The sequence below is a fragment of the Aulonocara sp. 'chitande type north' Nkhata Bay genome, linkage group LG11, assembly GCF_057382095.1.
Source record: "Aulonocara sp. 'chitande type north' Nkhata Bay isolate Kocher_YH1m ecotype deep benthic linkage group LG11, A_spYH_male_GT1.1, whole genome shotgun sequence".
In the NCBI taxonomy this organism is placed as follows: Eukaryota; Metazoa; Chordata; class Actinopteri; order Cichliformes; family Cichlidae; genus Aulonocara; species Aulonocara sp. 'chitande type north' Nkhata Bay.
Window position 1 is genome coordinate 9,754,772 of NC_141354.1, and position 11,895 is coordinate 9,766,666.

The window sequence follows — 11,895 nt, forward strand, 5'->3', positions numbered from 1 at the left end:
CTTGGTCTGCAGTGAACATGCTTCCTCTTCCCCCAGCATCTGGTCATCTAGCAATTCTGTAAAGTAGCAATTTCAGTATTTTTACATCAATGGTATTGGTGTGTTTCTCATTGGCATATGGCAGTGCTACAAATCTTTGTGCGAAGTGACTGTACTAACCGATTCTCATTTCAAGATGTCCTTATGGTACTTGCTACAGTGTAGCGGCTCGAGTTAGGCTGGACCCGTTGGCCAGCTACCCTCAGGGTCATTCCACGGTTGATTACATGGTCCACTATTGTAGCTCTGATGTCATCAGCAATTCTATTTCTTACTCTTCCTACCCTTCCTCTCCCCCCCTCCTCGTCTTCCTCTTGCTCCTCCTTGTCCTTGTCGTCCTCTTCATCCTACTTCTTCACCTCCACGTCCTCTTCCTCGGCCTCCTCTACTTCTCACTCTTTCTGCTCCCTCCATTGTACTCCGCACACACAGCTTACCTGTATTATAGTGCTTAGGCTGATTGCAAAGTGGACTAATTATCTAAAACAGTCTTCACATGTGAAAGTGTGCCAGACAGTTGGCAAATTAGTGTTAATGATAGCCATACATGTGTATACTTTTGCTAGGAGTGTGTTGGAAATTTGGTAATTGAGTGTTGTGCAGTGAATTGTGCCTACAGTTTTGCAAAGTGTGTGTTACAAAATTGCAAACTGAGTGCAAAGCAGTTTTTGTGCTTTTAGTTTTGCAAACTCAGTGAGTGGTTTTGCTATAAGTCTGAATAGTTTTAGAGATTGTGCTACAGGAATCACAGTTAGGGTTTAAGCATTCAGAAAAAACTGTAATCCACTTCGGACGTAATGCTTTGTATACAGGACTACTAAAAGAAACACATTCACTAAAAACCTTTGAACAACATCATGGCTCAAGAGTTGGCAGTTCATCTTGTAATCGGCAGAGTACGCTTGGGGAGTGTGATCGTGTGTACAGCGTCTCTTTATGTCTGTCTCCACGTTGGGTGAGTGTTGAGTAATTGCATATGAGAGCATGAGGGTGGGAATGGATGTTTGTATCTGTGTGTGCCTGTATGTCTGTGTCCATATATCAGGTCGGGTATCAGACGCCACCTCTCTGGGGACATCTCAGGCCCTCCAAGGCATGGAGGCCTATCTCCCCCCACCACTTCCCCTCAGCCCTCAGACATCGGTGCGTTGGTGGGTCTTTGTGTCCGGGGATGGGCGTCCAGGTACACACCGGCTCACTCCTTGGTGGCTGCTTTTCGGGGCCTGGAGCCTGGGGCTCGCTTGGGCCACTTTGGGGGTGGGGTGCCCTCGGCCTCTCTGCCTGGGGCTCGGTCACTCTGGCACAGCTGGCTGCCGGCGGAGCTCACGGGCACGTCACTGCAACTCCCCGTGGCTTCTGCTCCGCGGCTGCTGAGTGAGCCCTCATCTGGGACTCTCCTCAGCTCTTTCTGGGACAGTGGCGCGGCTGCCCCTCTGTTGGTCTTCCTTGGTCTCTTGTGTTCTGAGGGCCTCTGGATGTCTGGAGTTTTGATCTCCTCCATACCTGCTTCATGCCCTGGAGGACGGGGCTGTGGCCCCCCCACACCCTCTAGCAGATCATTACATGAAGGAACCTTTTAAAAACAAGCGCGTTCATGCTCACAGTTGTACACACCGGTGCTCACACACACAAAATACACCCTTTTTGGCTCCTACCTTAAAGCACACTGTGCGCTGTCGATCTTACGTGCTGCACAATAATGTTTAACACTTAGTATTTACTGTTATATTCCCATAGATCATCATGATGTTGTTTATCCCTTGTTAAATGCTTGTTAAGTGTGCCTATGCGAAGGCACACTTATTACTATTGCTCGGATTTATTATTATTATTGTGTGGATGCTTTAAGCATCCACACTATTGAGTTCCTGTTTCTCTTTATTGTGTGGATGCTTTAAGCATCCACACTATTGAGTTCCTGTTTCTCTTTATTCTTTATACTTTATTCTAGTTGCTTCCGTACACTTTTTGGCACTTAACTACTTCCACAATTTTCAGCCGATTTTCACCGTTCAAATTTTAAACTATTCTGCTTCTTCTGCTAATGTGCGCTATGACTTTTGCTATTTTTAACTATTATACTTTTTAAAATATTAAGCTTTTTTCCTTTAATTTGTCCCATTGAAATGAATGGGAAACTTCAGCAATTCTGCTAAAATTTGCTTGTTTTTGAAACTTAACTACTTCCTCATATTTTCACCTAGAACAACCATTCAAATTTTAAAATGTTCACAAATTATTGGGCTATTCAGGTATGATTCAGCTTTTTCAAATCTTTTACTGTTTTACTTTTATGCCTCTTAAAGTTTTGAGTTGCAAAATTGTGATTTTTCACAAAATACATGTGTTGTTATGGTTGCTATGCTCTTGGCTTCCAGTGTGCCACTGAAGGTTTTGCAATTTTCACTTCATGTCCGAACAACTTCCTGCTACTTGCTCAATTTTCACTCAACTTCCACAAATTATACATCAAAACGTAGGTATTTTTGCTGGCTTTCAGAAAATGTCACCATCATTGTTGTGGGATTTATAGAATTTTTGCAAATCTCCTCAGACTAACACAAGGTCAGAAAACTCTCCATATAAAGTGAATGGAGAGCTTGTTCAAAATCACCGCTGGATTTCTGTAATGAGAGGCATATTCGAATCGTCATATCTCCTTAACGAAGCAAAGTTAAGACATGAGGCTTGTCCCCGAATATCTTCAGACACCCCTGACGCTCACAATTCAAGAATTTCTTTCTCACCTATTACCGTTCTGAAATGAGTTGGACTTGTTTGAGGGTAGGAAATTCGTCCTTCGCTCAGATTTCTTCAGATTTCAAACTGTGGAAATGAACCACTTTTTTCTCTCGTCATAACTTTTTGTTGGATTTCCACAGAGACCTGAAAATTTCCATGATTGTTCACCAAAGCCTGCTGTCTCTTACGGTGAAAGAATGATATCGATACTCCAAATAGATTTCGAGTTAGAAAGCGTTGTTTGAGGGCAAGTCAAGGCAGTTTTTGCTTCGCTCTACTCAGTTATGGTGCATTACAAGTCAAATATCTTTAATAATTCATATTTTAATGATAAATTGTAAACACTGGAAGATTCCCCCATCTCTTCTGAACAAAACGGTGTAAGAATGACCGCTCTAGCCCCTACGGTTTGGAAATTATGGTCATTTGTTTGAGGGGAGTCCTCACTATGAGAAATAGGCTGCAATAATCCTGTGCCTCTCTGTGCTGCGTGTGTAAAAAGAGGCACATGTTTTGGCGGGAAAAAGTACACAGGCTCTCTGATTGGTGGATTCAAATTCAGCAGCTCCCAGGCTGACCTAGAAACTTACTTCTCTCTCCCTGTGCATTTTTTTGCTGATTTTTTCATTTAACAAGTATATTTGAGGGACCCTCAGCATGTTCAGCATTTTTTCAGCTGTCCATTTTGCTTTTCCAATTTTTCTGTTTAACTTATTACTATTGTGCTAAATAATACTATTTCTGCTATTTTATAAGATTTGTGCCTAATATAGTATTTCTGCTAAATTACAATATTTCTGCTTTTTATACTATTTGTGCTAAAACATAGTATTTCTACTAAATGTAGTATTTATGCTTAATCATACTATTTCTGCTTTTTATGGGATTTGTGCCTAATATAGTATTTCTGCTTTTTATAGGATTTTTGCTCAAACATAGTATTTCTACTAAATGTAGTGTTTATGCTTAATCATCCTATTTCTGCTTTTTATAGGATTTGTGCTTAATATAGTATTTCTGCTAAATTATAGTATTTCTGCTTTTTATAGTATTTGTGCTAAAACATCGTATTTCTACTAAATGTAGTATTTATGCTTAATCATAGTATTTCTATATATTTCTGCCAGGTCCCCAGGCAGCCAATCCTCTGTGAGGACTGAGAAATTCAAATTTTCAAATCAGGGCCTGCACGGCTTCCCAGCCAATCATATATGTGTCCTGAGGCATTCAAATTTGCATATTGGGGCCTTCATGGCTTCTAAGCCAGCCAATCATATCTGAGGGCTGAGGAATTCAAATCCACAAATCAGGGCCTGCACGGCTTCCCAGCCAGCCAATCATATATGTGGTCTCAGGCATTCATATTTGCATATTGGGGAATTCGTGGCTTCTAAGTCAACAAGTCATCCATGTCATATATCTCTAAAAATTCACATTTTAATGATAAATTGTTAACACTGGAAGATTCCCCCATCTCTTCTGAACAAAACAGTGTAAGAATGACCGCTCTAGCCCCTACGGTTAGGAAATTATGGTCATTTGTTTGAGGGGAGTCCTCACTATGAGAAATAGGCTGCAATAATCCTGTGCCTCTCTGTGCTGCTGCGTGTGTAAAAAGATGCACCTGTTTTGGCGGGAAAACGTAAACAGCCACTCTGATTGGTGGATTTAAATTCGGCAGCTCTCTCCCTCTGTGTCTGTGTGTGTGTGTGTGTGTGTGTGTGTGTGTGTGTGTGTGTGTGTGTGTTTAGTGGGAGAGAGAGGACCCTGCCCTTATTTGGCAGCATGTCATTGTAGGATTTAAATTGAACATAGTTAGACTGGTTGACTGGATTAGAGCCTGTGTTTGTGTGTCCCTCTGTGCATTTCTGTTTCAATAAGTTATTACTATTCTGCTAAATCATAGTATTTCTGGTACTTTTCGGTACTTGTGCTAAATACAGTATTTCTGCTAAATCATACTATTTCTGCTTTTTATAGGATTTATGCCTAACATAGTATTTCTGCTAAATTATAGTATTTCTGCTTTTTATAGGATTTGTGCCTAACATAGTATTTCTGCTAAATTATAATATTTCTGCTTTTTATACTATTTGTTCTAAATTATAGTATTTCTGCTTTTTATAGTATTTGTGCTAAAACATAGTATTTCTACTAAATGTAGTATTTATGCTTAATAATAGTATTTCTATATATTTCTGCCAGGTCCCCAGGCAGCCAATCCTCTGTGAGGACTGAGACATTCAAATTTTCAAATCAGGGCCTGCACAGTTTCCCAGCCAATCAAATATGTGTCCTGAGGCATTCAAATTTGCATATTTGGGCCTTCGTGGCTTCTAAGCCAGCCAATCATATCTGAGGGCTGAGGAATTCAAATCCACAAATCAGGGCCTGCACGGCTTCCCAGCCAGCCAATCACATATGTGGTCTCAGGCATTCAAATTTGCATATTGGGGAATTCGTGGCTTCTAAGTCAACAAGTCATCCATGTCATATATCTCTAAAAATTCATATTTTAATATTAAATTGTCAACACTTGAAGATTCCCCCATCTCTTCTGAACAAAACGGTGTAAGAATGACCGTTCTAGCCCCTACGGTTAGGAAATTACGGTCATTTGTTTGAGGGGAGTCGTCACTATGAGAAATAGACTGCAAAAATCCTGTGTCTCTCTGTGCTGCTGCGTGTGTAAACAGATGCACCTGTTTTGGTGGGGAAAAGTGCACAGCCTCTCTGATTGGTGGATTCAAATTCACCAGCTCCCAGGCTGACCTAGAAACTTACTTCTCTCTCCCTGTGTGTGTGTGTGTGTGTGTGTGTGTGTGTGTGTGTGTGTGTGTGTGTGTGTGACAGAGAGAGAGAGAGAGAGAGAGAGAAAGGCTTTTAATGGGATGATCTCATTCTAAGATTTAAATTCAATATATTTAGACTGGTTGACTGAATTGGATCTTGTGTGTGGGTCTCTATGTGCATGTGTGTTTCCTCATGTGTACATATTTGTGATTGTGTGGCTGTAATAAATTTTTTTGCAGATTTTTGTCATTTAACAAGTATATTTGAGGGACCCTCAGCATGTTCAGCATTTTTTCAGCTGTCCATTTTGCTTTTCCAATTTTTCTGTTTAACTTATTACTATTGTGCTAAATCATAGCATTTCTGCTATTTTATAAGATTTGTGCTTAATATACTATTTCTGCTTTTATAGGATTTGTGCTTAATATAGTATTTCTGCTAAATGTAGTATTTATGCTTAATCATACTATTTCTGCTTTTCATAGTATTTGTGCTTAATATAGTATTTCTGCTAAATTTAGTATTTCTGATTAATTATAGTTTTTTTACTAAATCATAGTACAGTATTTCTGCTTTTTATGGGATTTGTGCTAAAACAAAGTATTTCTACTAAATGTAGTATTTATGCTTAATCATACCATTTCTGCTTTTTATAGGATTTGTGCTTAATATAGTATTTCTGCTAAATTATAGTATTTCTGCCAAATTATAATATTTGTGCTAAAACATAGTCTCAATTTAAAATTACAATATTCATAGTTCATCACAGTGTCTCTGGTAAATCACAATATTTCTGCTCTGTTGTACTATTTTTCTAAATCATAGTGTTTCTGTAATGTTTAAGTATTTTTGGCTAAATATATTCTTTCTGTTATCTTATACTATTTCTCCTAAATTCTTGTATTTTTGAGAAGTTATCATGTTTCTGGTAAGTTACAATATTTCTGCTAAATTCTGCTATGCTATTGTATTTCTGCCAAGTATTATGTTTCCTCTAAGATATTGCAGTTCTGCTAAGTTATTCCATTTTAGCAAACTTCTTTTGCTTCTGCAAAGTTTTTACAATTTCTGCAACTTTTCAGCTTTTTCAGCTACTTTTTGCATACAGCTTCAGCTTTAAGCATCCACACTGCATTTTCGCAGGAAATGCAAATTTTTCTAGTTCTTTATTATTGTGTGGATGCTTTAAGCATCCACACTATTGAGTTCCTGTTTCTCTTTATTCTTTATACTTTATTCTAGTTGCTTCCGTACACTTTTTGGCACTTAACTACTTCCACAATTTTCAGCCGATTTTCACCGTTCAAATTTTAAACTATTCTGCTTCTTCTGCTAATGTGCGCTATGACTTTTGCTATTTTTAACTATTATACTTTTTAAAATATTAAGCTTTTTTCCTTTAATTTGTCCCATTGAAATGAATGGGAAACTTCAGCAATTCTGCTAAAATTTGCTTGTTTTTGAAACTTAACTACTTCCTCATATTTTCACCTAGAACAACCATTCAAATTTTAAAATGTTCACAAATTATTGGGCTATTCAGGTATGATTCAGCTTTTTCAAATCTTTTACTGTTTTACTTTTATGCCTCTTAAAGTTTTGAGTTGCAAAATTGTGATTTTTCACAAAATACATGTGTTGTTATGGTTGCTATGCTCTTGGCTTCCAGTGTGCCACTGAAGGTTTTGCAATTTTCACTTCATGTCCGAACAACTTCCTGCTACTTGCTCAATTTTCACTCAACTTCCACAAATTATACATCAAAACGTAGGTATTTTTGCTGGCTTTCAGAAAATGTCACCATCATTGTTGTGGGATTTATAGAATTTTTGCAAATCTCCTCAGACTAACACAAGGTCAGAAAACTCTCCATATAAAGTGAATGGAGAGCTTGTTCAAAATCACCGCTGGATTTCTGTAATGAGAGGCATATTCGAATCGTCATATCTCCTTAACGAAGCAAAGTTAAGACATGAGGCTTGTCCCCGAATATCTTCAGACACCCCTGACGCTCACAATTCAAGAATTTCTTTCTCACCTATTACCGTTCTGAAATGAGTTGGACTTGTTTGAGGGTAGGAAATTCGTCCTTCGCTCAGATTTCTTCAGATTTCAAACTGTGGAAATGAACCACTTTTTTCTCTCGTCATAACTTTTTGTTGGATTTCCACAGAGACCTGAAAATTTCCATGATTGTTCACCAAAGCCTGCTGTCTCTTACGGTGAAAGAATGATATCGATACTCCAAATAGATTTCGAGTTAGAAAGCGTTGTTTGAGGGCAAGTCAAGGCAGTTTTTGCTTCGCTCTACTCAGTTATGGTGCATTACAAGTCAAATATCTTTAATAATTCATATTTTAATGATAAATTGTAAACACTGGAAGATTCCCCCATCTCTTCTGAACAAAACGGTGTAAGAATGACCGCTCTAGCCCCTACGGTTTGGAAATTATGGTCATTTGTTTGAGGGGAGTCCTCACTATGAGAAATAGGCTGCAATAATCCTGTGCCTCTCTGTGCTGCGTGTGTAAAAAGAGGCACATGTTTTGGCGGGAAAAAGTACACAGGCTCTCTGATTGGTGGATTCAAATTCAGCAGCTCCCAGGCTGACCTAGAAACTTACTTCTCTCTCCCTGTGCATTTTTTTGCTGATTTTTTCATTTAACAAGTATATTTGAGGGACCCTCAGCATGTTCAGCATTTTTTCAGCTGTCCATTTTGCTTTTCCAATTTTTCTGTTTAACTTATTACTATTGTGCTAAATAATACTATTTCTGCTATTTTATAAGATTTGTGCCTAATATAGTATTTCTGCTAAATTACAATATTTCTGCTTTTTATACTATTTGTGCTAAAACATAGTATTTCTACTAAATGTAGTATTTATGCTTAATCATACTATTTCTGCTTTTTATGGGATTTGTGCCTAATATAGTATTTCTGCTTTTTATAGGATTTTTGCTCAAACATAGTATTTCTACTAAATGTAGTGTTTATGCTTAATCATCCTATTTCTGCTTTTTATAGGATTTGTGCTTAATATAGTATTTCTGCTAAATTATAGTATTTCTGCTTTTTATAGTATTTGTGCTAAAACATCGTATTTCTACTAAATGTAGTATTTATGCTTAATCATAGTATTTCTATATATTTCTGCCAGGTCCCCAGGCAGCCAATCCTCTGTGAGGACTGAGAAATTCAAATTTTCAAATCAGGGCCTGCACGGCTTCCCAGCCAATCATATATGTGTCCTGAGGCATTCAAATTTGCATATTGGGGCCTTCATGGCTTCTAAGCCAGCCAATCATATCTGAGGGCTGAGGAATTCAAATCCACAAATCAGGGCCTGCACGGCTTCCCAGCCAGCCAATCATATATGTGGTCTCAGGCATTCATATTTGCATATTGGGGAATTCGTGGCTTCTAAGTCAACAAGTCATCCATGTCATATATCTCTAAAAATTCACATTTTAATGATAAATTGTTAACACTGGAAGATTCCCCCATCTCTTCTGAACAAAACAGTGTAAGAATGACCGCTCTAGCCCCTACGGTTAGGAAATTATGGTCATTTGTTTGAGGGGAGTCCTCACTATGAGAAATAGGCTGCAATAATCCTGTGCCTCTCTGTGCTGCTGCGTGTGTAAAAAGATGCACCTGTTTTGGCGGGAAAACGTAAACAGCCACTCTGATTGGTGGATTTAAATTCGGCAGCTCTCTCCCTCTGTGTGTGTGTGTGTGTGTGTGTGTGTGTGTGTGTGTGTGTGTGTGTGTGTGTGTGTGTGTGTTTAGTGGGAGAGAGAGGACCCTGCCCTTATTTGGCAGCATGTCATTGTAGGATTTAAATTGAACATAGTTAGACTGGTTGACTGGATTAGAGCCTGTGTTTGTGTGTCCCTCTGTGCATTTCTGTTTCAATAAGTTATTACTATTCTGCTAAATCATAGTATTTCTGGTACTTTTCGGTACTTGTGCTAAATACAGTATTTCTGCTAAATCATACTATTTCTGCTTTTTATAGGATTTATGCCTAACATAGTATTTCTGCTAAATTATAGTATTTCTGCTTTTTATAGGATTTGTGCCTAACATAGTATTTCTGCTAAATTATAATATTTCTGCTTTTTATACTATTTGTTCTAAATTATAGTATTTCTGCTTTTTATAGTATTTGTGCTAAAACATAGTATTTCTACTAAATGTAGTATTTATGCTTAATAATAGTATTTCTATATATTTCTGCCAGGTCCCCAGGCAGCCAATCCTCTGTGAGGACTGAGACATTCAAATTTTCAAATCAGGGCCTGCACAGTTTCCCAGCCAATCAAATATGTGTCCTGAGGCATTCAAATTTGCATATTTGGGCCTTCGTGGCTTCTAAGCCAGCCAATCATATCTGAGGGCTGAGGAATTCAAATCCACAAATCAGGGCCTGCACGGCTTCCCAGCCAGCCAATCACATATGTGGTCTCAGGCATTCAAATTTGCATATTGGGGAATTCGTGGCTTCTAAGTCAACAAGTCATCCATGTCATATATCTCTAAAAATTCATATTTTAATATTAAATTGTCAACACTTGAAGATTCCCCCATCTCTTCTGAACAAAACGGTGTAAGAATGACCGTTCTAGCCCCTACGGTTAGGAAATTACGGTCATTTGTTTGAGGGGAGTCGTCACTATGAGAAATAGACTGCAAAAATCCTGTGTCTCTCTGTGCTGCTGCGTGTGTAAACAGATGCACCTGTTTTGGTGGGGAAAAGTGCACAGCCTCTCTGATTGGTGGATTCAAATTCACCAGCTCCCAGGCTGACCTAGAAACTTACTTCTCTCTCCCTGTGTGTGTGTGTGTGTGTGTGTGTGTGTGTGTGTGTGTGTGTGTGTGTGTGTGTGTGTGTGTGACAGAGAGAGAGAGAGAGAGAGAGAGAAAGGCTTTTAATGGGATGATCTCATTCTAAGATTTAAATTCAATATATTTAGACTGGTTGACTGAATTGGATCTTGTGTGTGGGTCTCTATGTGCATGTGTGTTTCCTCATGTGTACATATTTGTGATTGTGTGGCTGTAATAAATTTTTTTGCAGATTTTTGTCATTTAACAAGTATATTTGAGGGACCCTCAGCATGTTCAGCATTTTTTCAGCTGTCCATTTTGCTTTTCCAATTTTTCTGTTTAACTTATTACTATTGTGCTAAATCATAGCATTTCTGCTATTTTATAAGATTTGTGCTTAATATACTATTTCTGCTTTTATAGGATTTGTGCTTAATATAGTATTTCTGCTAAATGTAGTATTTATGCTTAATCATACTATTTCTGCTTTTCATAGTATTTGTGCTTAATATAGTATTTCTGCTAAATTTAGTATTTCTGATTAATTATAGTTTTTTTACTAAATCATAGTACAGTATTTCTGCTTTTTATGGGATTTGTGCTAAAACAAAGTATTTCTACTAAATGTAGTATTTATGCTTAATCATACCATTTCTGCTTTTTATAGGATTTGTGCTTAATATAGTATTTCTGCTAAATTATAGTATTTCTGCCAAATTATAATATTTGTGCTAAAACATAGTCTCAATTTAAAATTACAATATTCATAGTTCATCACAGTGTCTCTGGTAAATCACAATATTTCTGCTCTGTTGTACTATTTTTCTAAATCATAGTGTTTCTGTAATGTTTAAGTATTTTTGGCTAAATATATTCTTTCTGTTATCTTATACTATTTCTCCTAAATTCTTGTATTTTTGAGAAGTTATCATGTTTCTGGTAAGTTACAATATTTCTGCTAAATTCTGCTATGCTATTGTATTTCTGCCAAGTATTATGTTTCCTCTAAGATATTGCAGTTCTGCTAAGTTATTCCATTTTAGCAAACTTCTTTTGCTTCTGCAAAGTTTTTACAATTTCTGCAACTTTTCAGCTTTTTCAGCTACTTTTTGCATACAGCTTCAGCTTTAAGCATCCACACTGCATTTTCGCAGGAAATGCAAATTTTTCTAGTTATTATTCTAGTTGCTTCCGTACACTTTTTGGCACTTAACTACTTCCACAATTTTCAGCCGATTTTCACCGTTCAAATTTTAAACTATTCTGCTTCTTCTGCTAATGTGCGCTATGACTTTTGGTATTTTTAACTATTATACTTTTTAAAATATTAAGCTTTTTTCCTTTAATTTGTCCCATTGAAATGAATGGGAAACTTCTGCAATTCTGCTAAAATTTGCTTGTTTTTGAAACTTAACTACTTCCTCATATTTTCACCTAGAACAACCATTCAAATTTTAAAATGTTCACAAATTATTGGGCTATTCAGGT